Genomic DNA, 22,439 nt, shown 5'->3' with positions numbered 1-22,439 from the left:
CAATTGATATGAAGTTAATATGGGAGTTTCAGCCGAAATATATGGGAAAATACACCTCTGTTACTATTTCGTACAGGAAATTGGATGGAAGAGCCCGATTGAGCCCAGATTTGCAGGAAATGAAGTTAACATGCCAATGAACAATTCGACATAAAATCCTACTATGATTAAATAAGTTTTTAGCTGATTTATTTGGGGTTTGGTTGAGCACTTTGAAATTCATTAATTGCCTTGAAAACAAGCGAATGTAATCGAAGGTAGCTGCGATATGTGTTGTGGCGCGCCTGCAGTTACTTATGTTTCAGTGCGCGCGAAATCACGCATCGCAGGCACCTTTGATTGCATGCGTATGTTTTCATGGCAATCAATAAATTTCAAAGTGCTCAACCCAACTCCAAATAAATCAGCCATAAAGTTTATTTAGTAATAGTAGAATTGTATGTCGAATTGTTCATGGGCATGTTAACTTCATTTTCTGCAAATCTGGGCTCAATCGGGCTCTTCCATCCAATTTCCTGTACGAAATAGTAATAGAGGTGTATTTTCCCATATATTTCGGTTGAAACCCCCATATTAACTTCAAATCAATTGCGCCAGCCTATGCAATAACCGATCAGGCTGAAATTTTCAGAGAATGATTTTCTTACCTAAAGGCAAAATCCTGGAGGGTGCCCCGTAGAATCCGACGACTTTTTTTCTCCCCATACTAGGCTGGGCCACTCTACTCCCCATATTTTCCCCAATCGATGTGGTTTGTGAGGTCATATGAGAGGTCGATAGAAGCGGATTGATTATGTCCATTGGAAATTAAAACTTCGATCGGCAAATGATCACTACCATGGGGATCTTGGACCACCTTCCAAGTACAGTCCAACGATAATGAGCTCGAACAAATAGAAAGATCTAGACGGCTATCTTTTGCTGGAGGAGCCACTCGTGTAATTTCTCCTGTATTCAAAATTGACATATTGAAGTCGTCGCAGAGGTCGTATATCATTGATGAACGGTTGTCGTCGTACAGTCTCCCCCAGCCTGTTCCGTGGGAGTTAAAATCGCCCAGGAGCAACCATGGCTCGGGCATAACCGAGCAGATGTGCGAGAGGTCTCTGCGAGATATCGCGGTGTTTGGAGGAAGATATATCGAGGCGATACTGAGGTCTTTTCCTCGAATAGTCACCTGACATACGACAGCTTCGGTGCCAGACATCGGCGCAAGATCGACTCTATAGAATGAGTGCTGTTTTTTGATTCCTAAAAGCACCCCTCCATATTGATTTGCCCGATCGCGGCGGATTATGTTGAAATTAGGAAAATGAAGGTTCACACCTATTGTTAGCAATGTTTCACATAAAGCAAAAACATCGCATTGTAGTTTGTTTACTAAAAATTTAAAAATATCTAATTTTGGAAGAATACTTCGACAGTTCCACTGTAGAATCGAAATCATGTTACCCTTATTGACTAAGTTAGCCATCGAAGGATACAAATGACTCGAGGAGGGGCATTTTTGAAGCCAGCTGCTTCAGGAGAGGAGTCAGAATAGGAAGAACAGTTTTGACCATGTTCTTCACAAGGTCAGAAGCATCAAGGAAGTTGAGGATGAGCTCCACGATGCCAGAAAGTGTGAACATTGGAGCGCTCGGGAGTTCTTCTGCTCGCTCTCTATGTTCTCTTTCCGACTGAGGAATCGCAAAAAATTGGGGCACCTGGGATTTTAGATGTTCCCGGAAGCGGTGGAAACTCTCGATCATCCCGATGTGAAACCACAAAAGTTGAACGTTTTTGAGTTTTTCCACCCGCTTTGAATTTAACCATGTTGGATTGGGGCTCACTTTGAGACTGTTTTCTAGGCTTTTTTTTAGGGTCGCTGGCGCTGTTCTATTCTCTTCCTCGTTGAGCCATTGAAAACAAAAGGGAATCCCATTTCCAACCTCGGAGTCAGAGCTACCTTGATCGTTCAAAGGAAGAGACGAGTAGATGGTGTCAGAAACGAGTGGAGGAGCGGCCTTCCTCAACATTTCGGCGTAACTTCGCCGAGAACGCTGCTGAAGGACCGCTTCTGGTGGATTCGCTGCTGTATGTACGTTGCCGTATTTCGGTGCCGTCTTGCACGCGCCCTCCACATGCTTCTCTCCGCATGATGCTCAGCGAGGTTTATTGCAGCAGTACTGAGCGGTGTGACCCAGCTGCTTGCAATTAACACAGTTCATCACCTTCGGTACATACAGCCGAAGAGGTAGACGAAGTTTGCCAATCACTACGTAGTCAGGCAGTGCGGACCCGGAAAAGGTGACGCAGAAAGAGTCGGACGGGGAATGCGGGATGCGTTGAGCTTCTGATAGAACTTGCGTGTATCTTGAGAACGGCACAGCTGTTCCATCTCCTCGCACTCCGCTTCTTCCTGGCAGCGTTTCTTCTCCTGAAAAAGGCGGGTCTGCTGTCTCCGCTTCCGTCTATAACGTTCTACGTTCTGCCGGGTACCTTGCTGCAGCGCGACCGCCCGCGCTGCGTCCTTCTCCTCCAGAATCTATCTGCACTCTTCGTCGAACCAATCGTTCCGTCGACTTCGACCCATATACCCGACGTTGTTCTCCGCTGCGTCGTTAATGGCTGCTTTGACTGTATTCCAGCAGTCCTCAAGAGGGGGCCCGTCGAGCTCACCCTCTTCCGGCAACGCATGCAGTGGTGACATCAGGTTGCTTCAGTCGCTCTAGGTCGTACCGCGGCGGTCGTCGGTGCCGAACATTGTTGATGACGAATAGTTTTGGGCGCAGTTTAACCATCACCAGATCGTGGTCAGAGTCGATGTTAGCGCCACGATATGTCCTGACGTCGATAATGTCGGAGAAGTGCCGTCCATCAATCAGTACGTGGTCGATTTGTAATCCTGTCTGCAGTGGTGATCTCCAGGTGTACCGATACGGGAGGCTGTGTTGGAAGTAGGTGCTGCGAATGGCCATATTCTTGGAGGCGGCGAAATCAATTAGTCGTAGGCCGTTTTCGTTCGTCAGCCGGTGAGCGCTGAACTTGCCAATAGTCGGTCTAAACTCCTCCTCTTGGCCAACCTGAGCGTTCAAATCTCCTATGATGGTTTTGACGTCGTGGCTTGGGCAGCTATCGTACTCACATTCCAGCTGCGCGTAGAATGCGTCCTTATCATCATCAGTGCTTCCGGAGTGTGGGCTATGGACGTTGATTATGCTGAAGTTGAAGAACCGGCCTTTGATCCTCAACCTGCACATTCTTTTGTTGATCGGCCACCACCCGATCACGCGCCTTTGCATGTCGCCCATCACTATGAAAGCTGTTCCCAGCTCGTGTGTGTTGCCGCAGCTCTGGTAGATGGTATGATTACCTCTAAACGTTCGCACCATTGGTCCCTTCCAACAAACCTCCTGCAGCGCTACGATGCCGAATCCACGGTCCTTGAGCACATCGGCGAGTATGCACTTGGCGATTATAGTTTGCGCAATAATATCCGTGTTAGTGATAATAATTCTTCCCACTAGAGGCGGACGGGACCAAAACAGAGTACATAATGAATTATTTATTCCATACTCAAAGACTTAGTTTTGTAAATAAGCCAGCTGATCGAGACTTCACCAGTGGACGGCTTGGCGTTTTGTTTTGGTAAATTTGTATGGCAACTATCATCATTTAGTCATCATTGTCATCATTGCGTTTCATTTTCGCAAGTGTTCCTTATAAAAAGTAAATATTAGTGTTAAGTCTCCTATAATTTCAACCGTTTCGTAAAGTAGTAGTAGAATTCTTCTTTATTTAAAACTAGTCGACCCGGCAGACGTTGTCCTGCATAGTAGGCGAAAATGCGCGTTGTGCACTGCCCAAGTGAAATTTCCATACGATTCTTAGTTTTAGTTTTTCACGATTCAAACAACTTAACTCGTGATTTTCGTATGAGGAAATATCATATAAACCCGTCGGAAACGATAAAGAACATATCTGCTGAAGGAATGAAGCAAATCCATCCAACCGTTTTGGAGTTATGTGTATAATTCTAATATGTCATGACGGCCTTCAGGAGGCGCTAGTGTGTTTTAAAATTTGATAACCTAACTACTATGTACACTAATATTTACATAAAAATTTGATAACCTAGATTAAAACTAGCGCCCTACTTGGAGCCTGATCCGAATGCAAGCAACGGGCCCTAAACTTTTCTTTACACTCACCAAAGCGTTCATGTAAGGTTTTTATCCCGGCCAAACGGTGGAAGTTCTTGTCCAGGAAGGCGTGTTGAGGATCATCCTTAGGAATTTGTTTTGGACCCGTTGAAGTTTAAGATGTTTTTAGCGCAGCTCTCCCAGACCGGCATGCCGTATTCGACCACAGAGAGGATGATTTGCTTGTAGACAGCAAGCTTATTTTTCAGGGACAATGACGACCGACGGTTGATCAAAGGGTAAAATAAGCTCGCTGTCGAGGGTCAAGCCAAGGTAGTCGGCCTCATTTGCCCATTCCACAGTCGTGCCATTGAGGATGATTTTACAGTCCCCAGGCTGAACATGTTTAGGGGATTTAGAGTGGAGGAAAATGATGACCTGGGTCTTCGCCGCGTTGATACAGATCTTCCAGCAGGTGAGGTACTCTGTCAGGGCATCCAGGCCTCGTTGGAGTTTTGCCACTAGTGCTCTGATCACTCTACCGTTGTAAACGATGGAGGTGTCATCTGCGAACAGAGACAGAATGCCGCCTTCTGGAGGTTCTGGCATGTCGGAGGTGAACAGATTGAAAAGCAGGGGCCCGAGGATACTGCCCTGGGGAATGCCTGCGACGATGTTGTGCGCATTGGAGCTCGCTCTGCTGTTTGAGACCCGGAATGTCCTTGCCAACAGGCAATTGTTGATAATTTTCGCCAGGTAGCTGGGAAGATGGTAGCGTTGTAGTTTGTACAGCAGACCATCATGCCATACATTGTCGAATGCCTTCTTAATATCGAGTAAGGCCATGGTGGATGCTTTTGAGACAAACTTGTTCCGTCTGAGGACGTTGGTAACTCGAGTCTGTTGATGTACGGTTGACCGACCGCGTCGGAAACCAAACTGTTCCTCGGGCAAGATGTTGAGATTTTCGGCAGACTAAAGTAACCAGCAATGAATGGCTTTTTCGAATAGCTTGGATAATCCTGAGAAAATTCTGATGGGACGATAACTTTTGGGGGAGGAAGGATTCTTCCCAGGCTTCCGGATGGAGATGACTTCCGCTGACTTCCAGAACGATGGGAAGTAGCTGATCCGGAGACACTGATTAAAGATCAGCGAGAGGTGCTCAAAGAATGGAGCACTCATGTGTTTGAACTCGAGATTCAGGATGCTGTCGAAGCCTGGGGCCTTCATGTTCTTTGATGATTTGATATAGGCCGTCAATTCGCCAGCTGAGATCTCCAACTCCTCCGAAAAGTCGTTGGGTATCAAATGGATGTTGTTAACATGCTCGTTGACAGCTGCTTCGTGTGGAATGACATTTTTCTGCCCAAGATTGTGTGAGCTGACGAAATGACGACCTATTTCAACGCCATTCTCTGCAGGAGTTATCAAGCGATCCTTAGTGCCATTATTGTCTATGGTGCAATGGGCCGAGGTTTGGATTTTAGTATTTTGGTCATTTTCCAGAACGGCTTAGAATAAACTGAGAGAGTGCGGCTCTCATTCGAGAAATCGTTATTTTTGAGGTCCACCATTCTGGCTTTGATAACTTTTGTGATTCGATTGCAGCGTGCCTTGAGCTCAGGCAGTCCAGACCGCTAAAACTGCCTGCGAGTGACATTCCGCTATGGAATCAAACCTTTGATGAGTGTATCGATGTTTAGGGTGTTGCTTACCTGCCGAGCCGTCGGTACATGTTGCTTTCGGGCCACCGAGATCGCCTCCTCGATGGAACGCAGTTGCCGATCGATTGCTTTAGGCGTTTCCGGTCGCGCCTCGTAGTCGACGTTGTTGTCCATACACCTTTGGAACTGGCACCAGTTCACTCGGTGGTAGTTTCGCCGGAACTGCTAATGCCGATTGACCGAGGAGCCCACTTCAGGCACCACCGGATAGTGATCCGAACTGAGCTCCTGGCAGACGACCGGCTGCGCGACGTGGTCATTCATGTTGGTAATGTACAAGTCGATTGTCGAATGGATGCCGTATCGACTCAGTCGAGTGGGGCATTCGGGCTTAGGATCGTGAAGTGGCCTTCCTCCATGTCGTTGCTCCAGATGGTGCCGTTTTGGTTGCCGCGACTGTTTCCCCTAGGCTTATTGCTTGGCATTCAGGTCGCCGGCAATGATGAACTGGGCTTATCTCCGCGTCAACTTGACGATGTTCCTCCGAAGGGCGGCCGATAAACCATCGGTTTTAGCTTGAGTTTGGCAGTACGCCGCGATGAGCGTGATTGTGCCAACGGAAGTTGTCACTTCGAAACGGATTGCTGCCGCTGCCAGTCGATTGTGCGATTGTAACGGTGGGAGGATTGGAATCACTCGACGCGGATCCGCGATGGCCGGATAATTCACCTCGTTGACTACAGGAACACGGTTCTTCTTCGAGAGGTTCCTGGTGGAAGCCTTCTTCCGGATGGTTTATGGTGGCCCGATGTTTGTCGCCACAGTTGGTGCACTTTGGATCGGCCACCTCCATCTTGTCGCACTCGTCAGTCAGATGGAGTTCACCACACTTGTTGCAGCGCGGCTTCATGCGGCAGTTTCTGGTTCCTTGCCCGAAGTTGAAGCAGTTGGTGCACTACGTAACGTCCCGATGCACTGGGCGATATCGCACCCAGTCAACGACGGTATGGTTGATTATCTCAATCAGCTTCAGGTCCTGGAAGATGGTGGAGCCATGCTACAGGTGGACCATATCGTCTTGTCGTGACGAGTCATTTTGTGCACCGCGACTGACCTGACTCCGCTGCCTTCCAACTCCTTATCTGTAGAAATCGAGAAACTCCACAACTGACTTGTAATGGTCCGAGTTGGTGGCCATCACCTTAACGCCTACACTGCAGAGCCGGAATGTGCAGTTTAGGCCTTTCGCGATCAATTTCCGAAGCTTTGGTCGCAGTTCCGGCGGGTCGCCTCTGATGAAATCTGCGTGTCGTCAAGTGGCAACGACGAGTACACGTTGCTCTGCAATACACCCAGGTTTTTTTTTACACGGTTTGGTTTTAGTTGTTTAAGACTTTCAACGTCAATGAAACAATGAGTTAACCCCACAAAAAAATTCACAAAAAATCAAAGAAAATTCAGGTGGTATTCAAAAAGCTGTGAAAGTTCGGGATAACCGAGAAATTAAAGAATTCCAACCGTGTAAAAAAAACCTGGGTGTAGTTGGTTTGAGGGGTTTCCCGCCCCTTCAAGTACCGTGCGCTTCGGCACCTTTCCCGCGACGGGTTCGGGAGGAAATAACGCCAACGCGACGAGGCGAAAACGAGAAACGAATAAAAAACATTTTGAAAAAATGCGCGAACAAAAAGCACGACTTTGGGGGGGTCCCGTAGCGTAGTTGGCTACACGTTCGCCCTACAAGCGAATGGTCATGGGTTCGATTCCCAGCCCCTCCACCAAAACCCTCGTCAGTCGTCGGATGCGCAGCCTATGCGGTGGCGTATTAGGGTGCGCGCCTTACCGACACGGCTGCCTGATGACGACTGACAACTTGTTCTTCTCGGAGGCATTCCTCCAACGTTACCCGGATAAATGGCAACCGAACAAGGCAATGATCTTATTGGATACACGACATGGACAAAACGGACACAATGGATTCACAATGAGATGGACCAGCAACGACAACAACAATGAATAATAAATAATTCTGGCTGCAGAATACCACAGTAGATCTCGGCACAGTAGCGGTTAACTAACACAGAGTGCCTACCAAATAAAGAAATGAATAAAAAAAAAAAAAGCACGACCGATCGTGCTGCTGCCTCGGACTGGAATGGTGTAAATTGCTCTCATGATGTTCTGCATAATTCTTTATTAGCGATTGATGCAAAACTAACACTTCTGTCTGTTATGTACTTTTCATACATTCGTGACAAGTAGTATTCACTAGAAAATAACATAGATATTGTTTTCTACGTTTTTATTTAAATTTCACTACATTTCTTTTTGGTTTGCATATAACATGTGAGTGAGTTTTTTTTATATACAAGTAAGATCGAAAAAAATCGATGTTTGAAGCCTACCTGATTTTTATAGTAGAAATAAAGTGACAATTATTTTGAGTCTGGCAGAAGACCCAACTCGATATATTGGGCTGTTCACACTTAGTTGAACAACACAATTTGAAAGTGTTACGGTTCCGAACTGTGATCAAACGTGTGACGGTGCAACGGACGAAAACAAACGGTGTGATAATCAACTGCTCTTGTTTTGAACATTTTCTTCTTTTGCTGGTTGCGACAGGATCACCTGCGACGAAATGGGGGATCATCCAAAACGCCTCGTTAAGCTTTTTTGATGGTTTAGCCAATATAAACATGGATATTATATCATTTAAACGTGCTGACATAAAATTTACAAAAGTAGTTATATACCACAAACATTTCTTTTCGCAAATAAAATAGGGTTTCTTAAGTTTTCAAAGCAGTATTAAAACATAGGCCTCAGGCAAAATGCACTGCGGTGGATAACGGCATACTCTCATGAAAAAAATGAGGACACGTGATTATTTGTAAACATTATTTGATTGATCAAAAATTTCACGGGTGAGTTGGAAAACCACACATTGTTGATTTTCGTTGAAAATGCCCCATGCCCCATGGGTGCATTCTGCACTGTTCTCCCCTACTAAGAAACTGCAACATAGTGATGCTGCAAGAAAGTGGCTACGTGGTTGCTTGAGACCGTCTCTGGTAAACTTTCTAGATATATTTGTAAATTTCGATGGTCTCGGTCTCTTCAATCCACACACAATGTTGCTTTATACATCGATAACTTTCCTATCTCAAAATCCCTCTATCTGGATATGTTTTTGTTCAGACTTCTCTCTTTTTATCTTTATGTTGATATATTCGAATTCTTATGTTAGAAAACAACAGGAAGTGACATTTGTTTTGTTGTCATTTTTTACAGTAACGAACTTTTTAACTGTGATAAATATATTTTTCTAAAAGTTATTGTGCGCTTGCGCTAACCAAAAGATAATTTAATTTAAATTAAGATAGACGCTTATTACTTCAAAAACGAGATACTTACTGCCGAGATCACCAAAACTAACTGTCGACAGAGCCACACCAAAATGAAAACTGATCACTTCTGCTACCAATTTCTCTGTTAGATGCGCCCTACCCCTATACCATAAATATTTATAAATTGTCCAACGAAGCTTGTTGATTTTACTTTTAAAATTATTTCACTTTCCTCGCAGGCCAAAACGAACGCACACCAAACTGAACCACAACAACAACATCTGACAGTTCGCAGATCGGAGTTCAATCAACATCTTCGAATTTCGAAAATCTATCACCCTCTCTCTCTCGGTCTTCTCTGATCGTGTTTCGAAATTCCTGTTAGAACTTCATTTGAGATCCGGCGCGCGTGCGCGCTCAATGGGAATTGAGTTCCATGGATGAGGATTTTCTCGTTTTGGTATTTAAAAATGAGGCGAACAAGCGTTACCATAACCGCCAAGCTAGCTGCTAGAGCGGAAGCACATTTTGCGACGTTGCTGTTGATCATATGTCGAGATTTATGGCGCGCTTAGCCAACGATCGGGGGTTGTGTTTTGGTTTAGTAAATAGTTACGGCAGATCGGACGATCGGATCAGATGGGTTCATTGAACTACGACGCATGGGCTCTGGTGGTTGGTTAGTACCGGTTAGTAGTTGCAGCAGTGTACTGTCGTCCGTGCGATGTTGGGGGTGGCACTGCACTAGTGGGATCGTGGTTGGCATATTGAGTGCCCACAGTGGTGGGTGTACAAAGAATGGTCGACTTTCTTTTGCAGAAGGCAAGTGGCTGATAATTGTTACTACCTAGATCAGAAGATTGGAATTTGATTTGAATTTTTACTTTTCTGATTTTGAAAACAGTTAGCAGAAATCATCCTCTAGCAGTCGGTTTAAAAATGTGGCGATGAATTAGTAATATACAGACAGTTTGATTGATAATGTTGAAGGAAGAACTTATGAGTTTGAACACCAGACAGGAAATTTAAAATAAGTGACGTCAGGATCAATGGCGTTTACGGTTTAGTGAGGTCTCTAAGAAACTTTGTAGCTACGCGATTTAACGCTGAACTATGGAAGGCCCCTTGGTAAAACAATTTCACTAAAAGAACAGCGGAATATGTATCTTTGTTATCGTTCTAAAAAGCAGTCAAAACAAATGCAAAGTTGCAGGTTTCGGTGCTCTAATGATGTTGCCCTCATCGCAGCTTAATCCTTTAAAATAAGTACAACTTCGGCTGAACATTTATCTTCACGAAGCAGGGCCCATTCAATCCAGGCAGATGCTGCCCATTCGATAATGTTGAATATCCCCGCTCTCGCCGACTACGCGACGGCCACAAAGAAAGAACGCATCAGGCAGCAACGACGGCAGCATCATCGATTCGTTCTGCCGGGCTGGATGTTATCCGTTGTTCGTGTTCCCGCGTACTCCAATTTGGAAACCGGCAACCGGCAAGGATCATTATTCTCAGAAGTTTATTGCCACCGAAGACAGAAGTCAGCGGCAGGACAGCGCACCAGCAGCGGACCGACCCGATGCGATGCGATGGCGGCCGCGGTAGAGTTCGCTGCCCGGCTAGGAACGCGCGCGCGCGCAACAGGCGCAGGCTGCGTTGCATTCAGAAAAAAAGGAGGCCGTTGCACTTGGCTTTTTTGTGTTGTTCGTAGTTTTTATACTTTTTTTTTTATTTCAAGTCTGGACCGAAGCGAGAGCAAAAGATCAGAGGAAAAAGGTCAATGAATCGAGGCTTGTCTGGTAGAGGACAATGGCTCTCGTGGGATTACTTTACCCAAAGTGGTTCGACGCCAGCTTTGTAGACTGAAGGGAATAAAAATTGAAATGATTTTTCTGGTTTACTTGTGATGATAGCCAGTTACATTTTCATATAAATAAAATTGAAATCTTTCGGATATAAATGAAACAATGTTTTACGATTTTTCTCATTTGATTTTTTTCTGATCCTCTATATATTTCTAAATATTATAAGATCCTTATGCTGTTGGTAGTGTCTAACAGTTTTTCAATATCGTCATTGGCATCGTTTGCTTTAAAGAAAATGTCTCCTCCAGTAGCAATAGTGTTTAGTGGAACACTATGAAGAGAAAACATTCTCACAGCAGACTTGAAAACTACGATACGTAAAAAAGCCGCGGCACAGGTAATTGTCGTCAAAAGGGAATTTGATGAGCATCTTCAAATCTCAGAAGAATTGGCAGCTTTTATCCCATTGAAGTGAACGATTACCGAAAAAGTCCTGTATGAACCTGTATGAACGAGCATGGACTCTCCTTAAAAAACTTAAGGTAATCAAAAACTAATAGAGCACCGGCAATTATCGGAAAGAACACGGGTGTTGTAACATTTATAAGTAAAGAAAAGCAATCGCAGCAACAATATTTCCCTGCACATTGCATTACTTTCCAAGAAATTATGTGCGAAATCGATCCATATGCTTAACGTATTGACCCTCGTCATTACGACGATCAACTTTATTAACAGAAGGGAACTCAACCACCTCCAAATGTTGAAGGAAATGAAAGCATTATACAGAGATTTGCTGTATAATTGCAAAGTTCGTTGACGAAGCCATGTTATGCTTAAGAGATTTTATACTCTACGACGTTTGAGATCTCGAAGTGAACTATCTTGCAACATACACATTATACACAGCTGAGTTGATAAGCACGCCAAACATTGAGCTGGTATACAGCGTGCATAGTGATGGTAAAAATGTAAAAAATCTTGTTTTATAAAAAATATGACATATTTTTTCAATAAGAAAATAGACACAAATGTGAAAGTTGTTTATTAAGGAAATGGAGCGGAAGTTTGTCACTAAGGAAACGCTAGTGATGGAATTTTTAGTGATTTCAATATAAAAGGGGATATTTCTGGAAAATTAAGAACTTTCCATAAAAATACACAAAGTCCTGCCGAACAGTTTTCAAAATCCCTACCAGTCGTGTCTCCTGGGAAACCCATTTTTGCTTAAGAAACACTCGTGAGGGCATTTAGATATCGTCATAACTTAGTAGGGTAAACTGGGGTAAAACGCACCCCCGGGGCAAAACGATCTTTTGCCATTTTTGGCGGTGTTTCAGACATATTTTCAGGAATGTTTACTGCTGGACTGGTAGTTCGAGATCCGAACTACATGCGCTGTAGCAAATATGCTTGAAAAAATGCTGAAAATGTCTTCAAAAACGTCAAAAGGTCGTTTTGCCCCGGGGGTGCATATTACCCCAGTTTCCCCTATTTTAATTTATATGAATATGCAATCATGCAAACATGCAAGTGACTTCAATGCCGTTAAAGCGAAGTACCTTTTCCTACTTTGTGACCAAATAATTTTGGAATTTTCCCATTTTTCAGGTACAGGCCAATCCTGACCCAACGAAAACCTTCCCCAATATCCAACTCCATGGTACTTATGAGGGTGAAGTTGAGTCGGTGGCCTCTTGCTGAGGTAAGCTGGGACACGATAGGGCACATTTTTTTTTCTTCCTAAGCAATGGAGGGTGAATCTGCTCAACAGACATGCTGGGTTGTCCAGGAAGTGCGGGATTAGGGGCCACCTCCAACAGCAAACGAGGGAGGCAGGACTGCATCCCCGACCCGCTAAATCGTTTCCATTGCCGCCAACCCCATCGTCCCTTCGGTACAACCAGAAAGTAATACTTCAAAGGGAGGCCCTCGAGGTGCAGCATCAAACATCGTGACTCGCTTTTTTAGAAGAACACCATGGTATCGTGCCAGCGCATTGCAGGCTTTCCAGGTGGCCTTACCACGGCCTATGTCCTCGGAAGGTGGGAAGGGTCGAGTTCGCGCCTGCTTCCCTCTGCACGACTGGTATCAAGAATGATGATGCCGCGTGCACCCCAAATTGACCTCTCTGCGATAGGGCCTATTCGCCAGAACACAGAGGGACTTGCCGACGCGGTGCCTTTCTGTCCTCGGGCTCGGAACCCGCCCGGTTGACCGACGCCGCGAAAGCGACGATACCATGTTGTTCTTCACGCGACCACTTGTTCGATAAAAGGATCGAGTTCGACCACAGGGCACCGGTATGACCCATGAAGCCGACTCCGAACCCTTGGACCACCTCTTATTTGCGCCTGAACTAGCCTTTCCTCGAGTCCACGCGCCACCTTCTGTGTAGCTCCGAGACGATTTGGATGATAGCCGATAAAACGGCGTTCCAGCCAACTTCATCTTTACACATCCTCCGAGCTAGGTTGGCCGGGATAGTGTCCAGACCACATGTGGCAAGCATGTGGTCACGCATTGTGCGAAAACGCGGGCACACGAACAACACGTGCTCCGCCGTTTCCTCTAAACCTGCGGACACCGGACACTCGGGCGAGGCCGAGTGTCCGAACCGGTGTAGATGATGATGATGATGATGATGGTCCCGCCACATACCCCTACAAAGGTTTGAGCTGGACGAGTTATCTTTAAGATAATTAAATCAGATCAATGTAATCGGTTTTGCAAACAAACGATCCGATTGTATATACAGATATAAAATCCAAAATAAAATTCCATACTGTACAGCAAAAATAAATTGGTAAAATGATCTAGATGTATCTCAGTAAATGATCTAGATGTATCAATTGGTAAAATGATCTAGATGTATCAGAAGGCTTACTACTAATTCAAGAGCATGATTCAATAGTTCGTAATATGCAAGTTTTTAAATAAATTCAAAATCATTCATGTCTGTAATCCGCGCGCGATGCTCAAACTGTTGTAGACTACACAAAGAAAGGTTCAAAAATAAACTACGTCAATAAATTAAAATCCATCATCATCATCGAGGCGAACGTTATAGTTTATTAATGCCTCAATAAATAATAAAAGTAAAAAATGGTCCATAAAAATAATCCGTTGTTAAAAGCTTCGTCAAGATACATGTGTTAACGGGTAAAAAATTGCCGGGTAGCTGTTCAAAAGGCAGCTTCGACATGTGAAATACATTGTCTCTTAAACTGCGTTAGCGTGACTGCACGTTTGATGTGTGAAGGCATCGAATTGAAAACATTAATACCTTTAAAAAACAAAGAGTTTTGTGAAGCGCCATACAAAAAAAGAATGTTCGCACATTGTCCGCGAGTCTAGTATTATATCTATGAATATCACTTCCTCTTTCAATTCGATCACTCAAATATCGAGGCAGTAAACCGTTTATTACTTTAAAAATGAACACCATAGTCAAGTACACTATTCTTTGCTTCACTGACAGACAGCCATTGTAAGGCGTCCAACAGAAAAGTTGAGGAAGTGAATCTATCACATTTTAAAATCAAACGCATTATTTTATTTTGTAAGCGCTGCAATCTCGATATTTGTGTTTCGTTAGCCAAGAAAAGGATGGAAGGGCAAAAATCCAGATGAGGAGAGATGATTGATTTATACAAGAGTATTTTGCTACCAATAGTCAAATCGTGTTTTAATCGACAGAGCATTCCATACTTCTTGGCTATTTTCTTGATAACATTGTCAATATGTATGTCAAATTTTAGCTTGTCATAAATAATTACGCCAAGATATTTAATATCGCGGACGCGATCAATTGTCTCATCATCAATTTTAACAGAGACATCCTCATTTACTCGGGTTCGCGAAATTATCATGTATTTTGTTTTATTATTATTCAATTTCAATTGCTTGTATTTCAACCATCTACTTAGAGAGTGTAAATCCTCGTTCAAGCGTGAAACGGCATCTGCTAAATTTTTAGCTGCAATGAATATCACGGTGTCATCAGCAAAAAGATTTATCACAAAATCGTAAGACTCGTCGCATGTTATTTATGTACATAATGAATAAAATAGGCCCTAATACACTTCCCTGTGGCACTCCTAGCGTGTTCTCCACGGGACTAGAAACAGAATCATTAAAAGCAGTCCTTTGAGATCTGTCAGACAAATAGCTTTCAAACCAATTGTATGCAGATCCCGAAATTCCAAAGCGCTTGATTGTGCTCAACAATAAGGGCCGAGAAATTGTCTCAAAAGCGCGTTTTAGATCCAAGAACACAGCAACAATCGTATCTTTACGCTCTACATTTTCCTTCCATTTAGCTAATACTAAGTTCAATGCGGTTTCACAAGAATGACCTTCTCGATATCCCGATTGTTCCGGTATCAGCAAGTTATTTCTATTCAAATACTCAACCAGCTGGCCTTTTACTACATGTTCCAAAATTTTCTCTAATGTGTGCAACATATTGATAGGACGAAACTCTTCGGCTTTAATCGTCCCAGCAACTTTTTGAATCGGAATCACTAGAGATTCCTTCCAAACTTGTGGCACGTGCCCAGTTCGTAAAGATTCATTTATAAGGTCCAGCAAGTTGTGTCCGATGACATCAAAGGAGTCTTGTATTACCTTGGCATTAACATTGTCGACTCCAGCCCAAGATGAATACACCACTAGGTGTTCCAATCTGCCAAATTCACGATTCAGCCATCTTGGATTTTAGTATGGGAGAGCCAGCCGGTTTGTTGTCGTTTTGCACTGAAAATGAATTTTTCACCCCCGCCTTCTTCTCTCCCATAAACTTGGGAGATTGGAGCACCTACTAGTGTATTCATCTTGCTCCAGCCGTTTTTCCAATAGAAAAGCAAATATTTTCAAGTTCTTCTAATGTTATTGGGTGAAATCCATCAAATCTACAATTAAAATTAATCTAATTACTAATAAATAAATTACTGTCTGTAATTTATATATAAATAAATTAATAAATTATATATATAAATTATATATATACATATAAATTATGTATATATTTATATATATATATATAAATCATAAATAAATTAATAAATTACTGTCTGAAGCAACCATGGCCTGTAAGGACCTGGGTCAGGTGGAAAGTGATTTTCCCATGGCGCCTCTTGACCCACGTACCTATCTCCGGTATCAACCTATGTGTCCATCTACCCTTAGTGGAACCGTCCCATGCACGCTGCCATTTGACCACTGAGGCCAACCTGACAGTCCTACGGATGCCTCTCGTGCCGCGCATTTCGAAGCACTCTATGTCTTCACCGATAACGATGTCAATAGGCATCATACCGGTGATGACGCAAAGTGCATCGTGCGACACGGTACGGTACGCGCTCGTAACTCTTAGGCACATGAGCCTATACGTACTTTCTAACTTCGTTCTGTAGCAGTTAATACGCAGGGCCGTGCCCCAAGCTGGCCCCTCATACCTCAGTATGGACAGAGCAACGCTAGCCAGAAGCTTGCGCTTGCTGGCATAAACCGCAGAGCTATTGGACATCATCCGGGACAATGCCACTATAGCTGTGGAGGCACGCTTGCAGGCGTAATTGACGTGGCTACCAAAGGTGAGCTTATCGTCGATCATTACCCCCAAGAGTTTGATGGAGCGTTCAGAGGTGACCGTGCAGTTGCCTGCCCTTATCACCGCTTGTTGCTCCGACTTTCGGTTGTTAACAACAACCACCTCAGTCTTGTGGTGAGCCAGTTCTAACTTCCTGGAACTCATCCACTCCTCCACAATTGCGATCGAGTGGACTGCAGTCAACTCCACCTCTTCGATCGATTCGCCGTAGACCTCCAGCGTAATATCGTCAGCGAAGCCGACGATTACCACGCCCACCGGGAACTTCAACATCAAGACGACGTCGTACATGACGTTCCATAACACCGGACCCAGTATGGAACCTTGCGGAACCCCTGGGGTTATGTCAACGCACTTCCGACCCGCCTCCGTGTCGTATACCAGTACTCGATTCTGGAAGTAGCTTCCGAGAATCTTGTACAGGTACTCGGGAATTCCAAGACGCAGGAGCGCATCTGCAATAGCTGCCCAACTGGCACTATTGAAAGCATTCCTCACGTCGAGAGACACTACTGCACAATAGCGAGCTCCCCTCCTCTTACGCTGGATAGCTATATCCGTGGATTTGGTAACCAACAAGATAGCGTCTACGGTCGACTTACCCTTTCGGAAGCCAAACTGGTTACTCGATAGACCATCCGCACCCTCCATGCGTATCAACAACCTGTTGAGGATGATCTTCTCGAGCACCTTCCCCGCCGTATCAAGCAGGCATATTGGTCTATATGCCGACGGATCCACCGGTGGTTTTCCCGCCTTTGGCAATAAGACCAAGCTCTGCCTTTTCCATGCTTCAGCGAAGACTCCCTCGTCCAGGCATCTCTACATGACAGATCTGAATGTCTCGGGAGCCTCAGCAATGGCCGCTTTGATGGTGAGGTTCGGAATACCATCCGGTCCTGGCGCCTAACCTACACTAAGGGACTGTGCAATCCCCGCAAGTTCCGCCACAGTTACTCTTCCCTCGTCGGCAACCCTGGCCCCTGGCAGCTCCACAAAGGGAGGCCAGGGACTTGGGTCGTGACGTGTGAAGAGCCCCGCGATGATCCTCTCCAGCATCTCTGGAGACCGCTCTGTAGGGGCCATCGCCCCACGTGTCTTGGCCATTACGACCCTATAGGCATCACCACATGGATTCGCGTTGGGACTTTGACACAGGCCCTCGAAGCAGGCTTTTTTGCTTGATCTAATCTCAGTCTTCAGAGTGGCTCTAGCAGCCACGAACGCCACCCGTCGTTCAACACGCTCCTCTTCTGTGCGTGCTCGCTGCATCCGCCTCCTTGCCCGTAGGCAGGCGCGGCGCAAGTTCGCAATTGCTTGAGTCCACCAGTAAGCCGGTGGCCTTCCATTCCTAGGGTGGACTTTCGTAGGCATGGTGGCATCGCATGCACGCGAGAGTACTGTTACCAGCTGCTCGACGCTCAGACCGAGAGTATTGTGCTCGCGGCGGAGCGCTTCCTTAAACACCTCGTCGTCGAAGTATGATGTCTTCCACATACGAGGGCTAGGCCTCGCCCCTTCTTCCGTCCGCTGAATGCTGGTCGTATAGTCGATACTGTAGCGAACCGCCAGGTGGTCGCTGTGAGTGTAGCCATCATCTACCCTCCAGTTCGAACTACTCGTTTGGCCAGGGCTCCAGAACGTAACGTCGATAATCGACTCGGCCCCGTTCCAGCTGTAGGTACTTTTGGTACCGACATTAGCCAAGTCCACATCCAACATGGCCAGTGATTCCAGCAGGATCTACCCCCGTTGATTCGTGGATCGGCTTCCCCATTCCACGGCCCAAGCGTTGAAGTCCCCCGCTATCACCACCGGCCTACGCCCCATCAAGTTAGCCGTCAAAAAATCTAGCATACGACCGAACTGCTCGATCGACCATCGAGGATGCGCGTAGCAGCTACAGAAGAAGACCCCGTTGACTTTGGCAATGACGAAGCCCTCGTGTGTCGAAGACACCAACTCTTGGACTGGCTATTTCCCCGTTGTCCATATCGCCGCCATTTTAGACCCATCGGTGACCCAATTACCGTTGCTGGCGGGTATGATAGGGCACATCCCAAGGCTCTGTCTCATTTGGAGAATTAAACTTAAAAGTAACAGTTCAAAAATTAGCAAATAACCCAGTCATAAGAATGGCTGGTGCTACCCAGCAATTCCAAGAAGACATCGATGCAAAATGATTCGATATCTGTCAAAAGTAATCTTGCTCTGCGAGCAGGGTTATTTGATAATTATTGAATTGTAACTTTTAAGTTTAATTTCAGTTTAATTCTCCAAATGAGACAGAGCCCAAGTAACATTCGCACAGCTCTTTGGCATTCTGTGTTATTTATTGCGGTTTTATTGCAACAATGGTCATGCTCTTCAGTCTAGAAAAAGCATTTAACATGCATGAATTATGATCCTTCTATAGGCCGTTTTCAAAACTTTTTGAAGCAGATTACAAATTCCGGATACTATGAAAATTTAAATATGAATTTATTGAGGCACTCCATGCCTTGATTAAATCCATCAGAAAACTAATAATAAAGCTCTTTGATTTCTATTTTATTTGTTATTACTTCTTAAAGTTGTTTTGTAACTACAAATGTTACTTTCGATACAATTGGATTCACACGAGATCTATTGGCATTTATGAATGCTACAAGCTTTGCAGAAAAAAAAAGCAAAGTGAAAACGAGTAGTAAGAGCTGAAAACTTCATTCTTACAACAAATATATTATTATGCTGCGTGTTTACTCACAATATGCATGCTGACACATTTTCATCTACATCAATCATCTCGATATCGAAATTTTAGTTCCAAAAATCGCGAGGTGGCTATGTAATTGGTGAGACACTAACGATAGAGGTAATAACATGGTGTGCGTCACATTTTCTTTGGCGGTAGCACGGCACTATGCATTTCTGTTTCCGATTGAGTGCCGTCACAAGCGGCAACCTAGTATAGTATTTTATTTTTTTACTTACGTGTATTAATTAATTAATCCGTGCCGAAAACTTCCATTTGTTTATTATTGTTTCCAAATTTTGAACTATCAAATTTTCTCTTATTATGGTCATCATATATGTTGAAAAATGACTAATCGGCATTTGTAACAGCTAGTCGATATAGTACATAAGCAATTACGCATTGAAAAAAGCTTTTTTTTTATCTCACATTTAAACATTATGATTGTATAGTTGATGTCATCGAAGCGAAACCATTTGAACAAATGGATATCCAAAAATCATCTCGGATGCCATCGCCATATTTTTTTCACTTAGCTTTACTTAGACGTTACATCCAAACATGCATTTATGCTGCATCACAATCATCGTATTTTATAAAGGAATTAGCTATGAACAATAAGAAAACATAAATAATAACAATGTAACAGAAAAACGTTTTTTTTTGTTTTCCAAAAAATTAGTATTTTGAAAAATAAATGTAAAATCAAAGTTTTCTGAGAGCGCATCAGTTATATCAATGTTTTTCGCAATATGACACAATAAATCTGATTCGGCACCTAGAAATTATGCACCATACAGCAGCTAGTCAATTATTTTTATCGATGATTCAGAATATTTCATTTGCATATTTGATTATGGCATTTTATGGTTTCATGTAAAATAAATTTTCTTTTATTTTGTTGAGACTGAACTTATTTTATTATTTCATGTGATTGTTTGAATAAAGCTAGATCTAGAGAATTCCGCAGGCATCGAGATGAGGTAACTTAGAAAATATTTTAGATAATGCCAACTATCTTTTATAACAGTTTGCAAATTAATTTCTAAGGGTTTTTGATGCCGTGTTTTTGTTTATGTTTTGTCAGATTCTGATCATGAATTTCGTCTTACATTTACACTTAGAAACCATCGCAAGAGTGGGCCAACTAGGCAGATACTACTCTTCAAGAGGTTTTGGTGTAAGCGATTAAGAAACAAATACCTTGGCTATGGTTTTATTGTCATAGGATTCAAATACTCTTGTAGCAAATCATAAAACTCAAAATGTTACTTGGGATGACTCACCAAATCGAATATTTTCCCTGAAATTTAATTATGTACCCCAAAATTATTTTGAAAAAAAAAAACTGATTTTCCTAGAATTTCTTAAGGCTATTTCAGAAAGAATTTTTTGATTAATATTGGTATTTCCCTAGACATTCGGATAGGTATTCCTTCCTAAATTTCTGTAAGAGTCCCTTCGGAAATAAGTTTAGCGATTACTTTAGAAATTTCTTTGCCAAACATTTCCGACGAAGGACTCTTCAAGCGGTCTCAATCTGTTACTCAGTACTGGTACTCAGTCGATACTCTTTCCGCCGACAATCGCTGGATATTGTAACGCATCGTTCGCTGTGATCTTTCGTTCGATACAGTTGACAACCGTGATCGAATTTTACTGACAACGAGGTAGTGATCAGAGTCAATGTTCGGACCTCTGAACGTCCGTACATCGATAACATCCGAGAAATGGCGCCCATCCACCAGAACATGGTCTATCTGGTTGCAAGTTTCACCATTTGGGTGTCTCCAGGTGTGCTTTCGGATGTTCTTTCGTGCAAAGTAGGTGCTACTGATGGCCATCCCTCTGGCAGCAGCCAAATTTACTTGCCGTAGACCGTTGTCATTGGTAGCGGAGTGGAGGCTCTTCCTACCGATTATGGGACGGGAAAAGTCCTCTCTACCGACCTGAGCGTTAGCGTCTCCGATAACAATTTTCACGTCATGGTTTGGGCACTCTCCATAGCCTTTATCAAGACATTCATAAAACGTGTCCTTCCCGTCGTCGGATTTATCGTTTGTCGGTGCGTAAACGTTGATTAGGCTGTAATTGAAGAATTTGCCCCGTATCCTCAACACACAGATTCGTTCGCTAATGGGTTCCCACCGCATCACTCGCTTCATCTGCTTGCTTGGGTCGGTTGCCAAAAATAACGTTCTCTTTTTCTTCTATCTCCATTTCTCGTGGTATTTGCGGGGCTTCAGTAAGCTACCTTACCAGGGTCGCGTTACCTATATCGCGATGATGGGGCTGCCACCTTAGGTATAGTTGACGCGATACAACATTTCGTTAATCAGCCGCTGGGTACCAGGCAGCCGCTGTTCGAGCCGCACCTCCTGGTGAACAGACGCTCGAGGCGTACCTTCTCACTCTAGCTGATGTCAGAAGGACAACAGTGCCCAGGCTGCACTACCAGCTAAGTACACAACCCTTAGCTGGCGGTCTTCTGTCATCGGACGACCCGTGGAAGCGTGAGATAGGGACTTGTGGGGACCAGAGCTCTGTTGGGCGCTCCTTCTTTGATGTCAACCCACCATTTTGCAGTTGTGTATTGGGACTGACCAATACACAGCCGAAATTTGAAGGCGAATCGGTTGCAGCACCGATTGCAGACGTCCTGGGACATCGTCAAGTTAACGCGGAGACAAGGCCAGTTTATCATTGCCGGCGACCTGAATGCCAAGCACCAAGCCTAGGGGAAACAGTCGCGGCAACCAAAACGGCACCATCTGGAGCAACGACATGGAGGAAGGATATTACACGATCCTGAGCCCGAATGACACCACTCGGCTGAGTCGATCCGGCGTTCGACAATCGACTTGTACATCACCAACATGAATGACCACGTCGCGTAGCCGGTCGTCTACCAGGAGCTCAGTTTGGATCACTATCCGGTGGTGGCGAAAGCGGGCTCCTCGGTCAATCGACATCAGCAGTTTCGGCGAAACTATCACCGAGTCAACTGGGGCCGGTTCCAAAGGTGCGTGGACGACAACGTCGACTACGATGCGCGGCCGGAAACGCCTGAAGCAATCGATCGGCAGCTGCGTTCCATCGAGGAGGCGATCTCGGTGGCGCGAGAGCAACATTTACCGACGGCTCGGCA

The 22,439-nt window shown here is 44.4% G+C and overlaps 1 protein-coding gene across 1 annotated transcript in view; it reads right to left on the bottom strand.

Annotated features, from left to right (window-relative positions):
- Positions 1–9,430, bottom strand: part of LOC134222520 (cytochrome P450 306a1) — a 53,752-nt gene extending 44,322 nt beyond the window's left edge. Inside the window, exon 1 of the mRNA XM_062701671.1 lies at positions 9,206–9,430. The gene's annotated coding sequence lies outside the window, so the exon portion shown is untranslated. The remainder of the gene's footprint in view (positions 1–9,205) is intronic.
- Between the last annotated feature and the right edge of the window lie 13,009 nt (positions 9,431–22,439).

The sequence above is a fragment of the Armigeres subalbatus genome, chromosome 1 (assembly GCF_024139115.2).
Source record: "Armigeres subalbatus isolate Guangzhou_Male chromosome 1, GZ_Asu_2, whole genome shotgun sequence".
Lineage (NCBI taxonomy): Eukaryota > Metazoa > Arthropoda > Insecta > Diptera > Culicidae > Armigeres > Armigeres subalbatus.
This window is presented reverse-complemented; position numbering and strand designations above follow the sequence as displayed.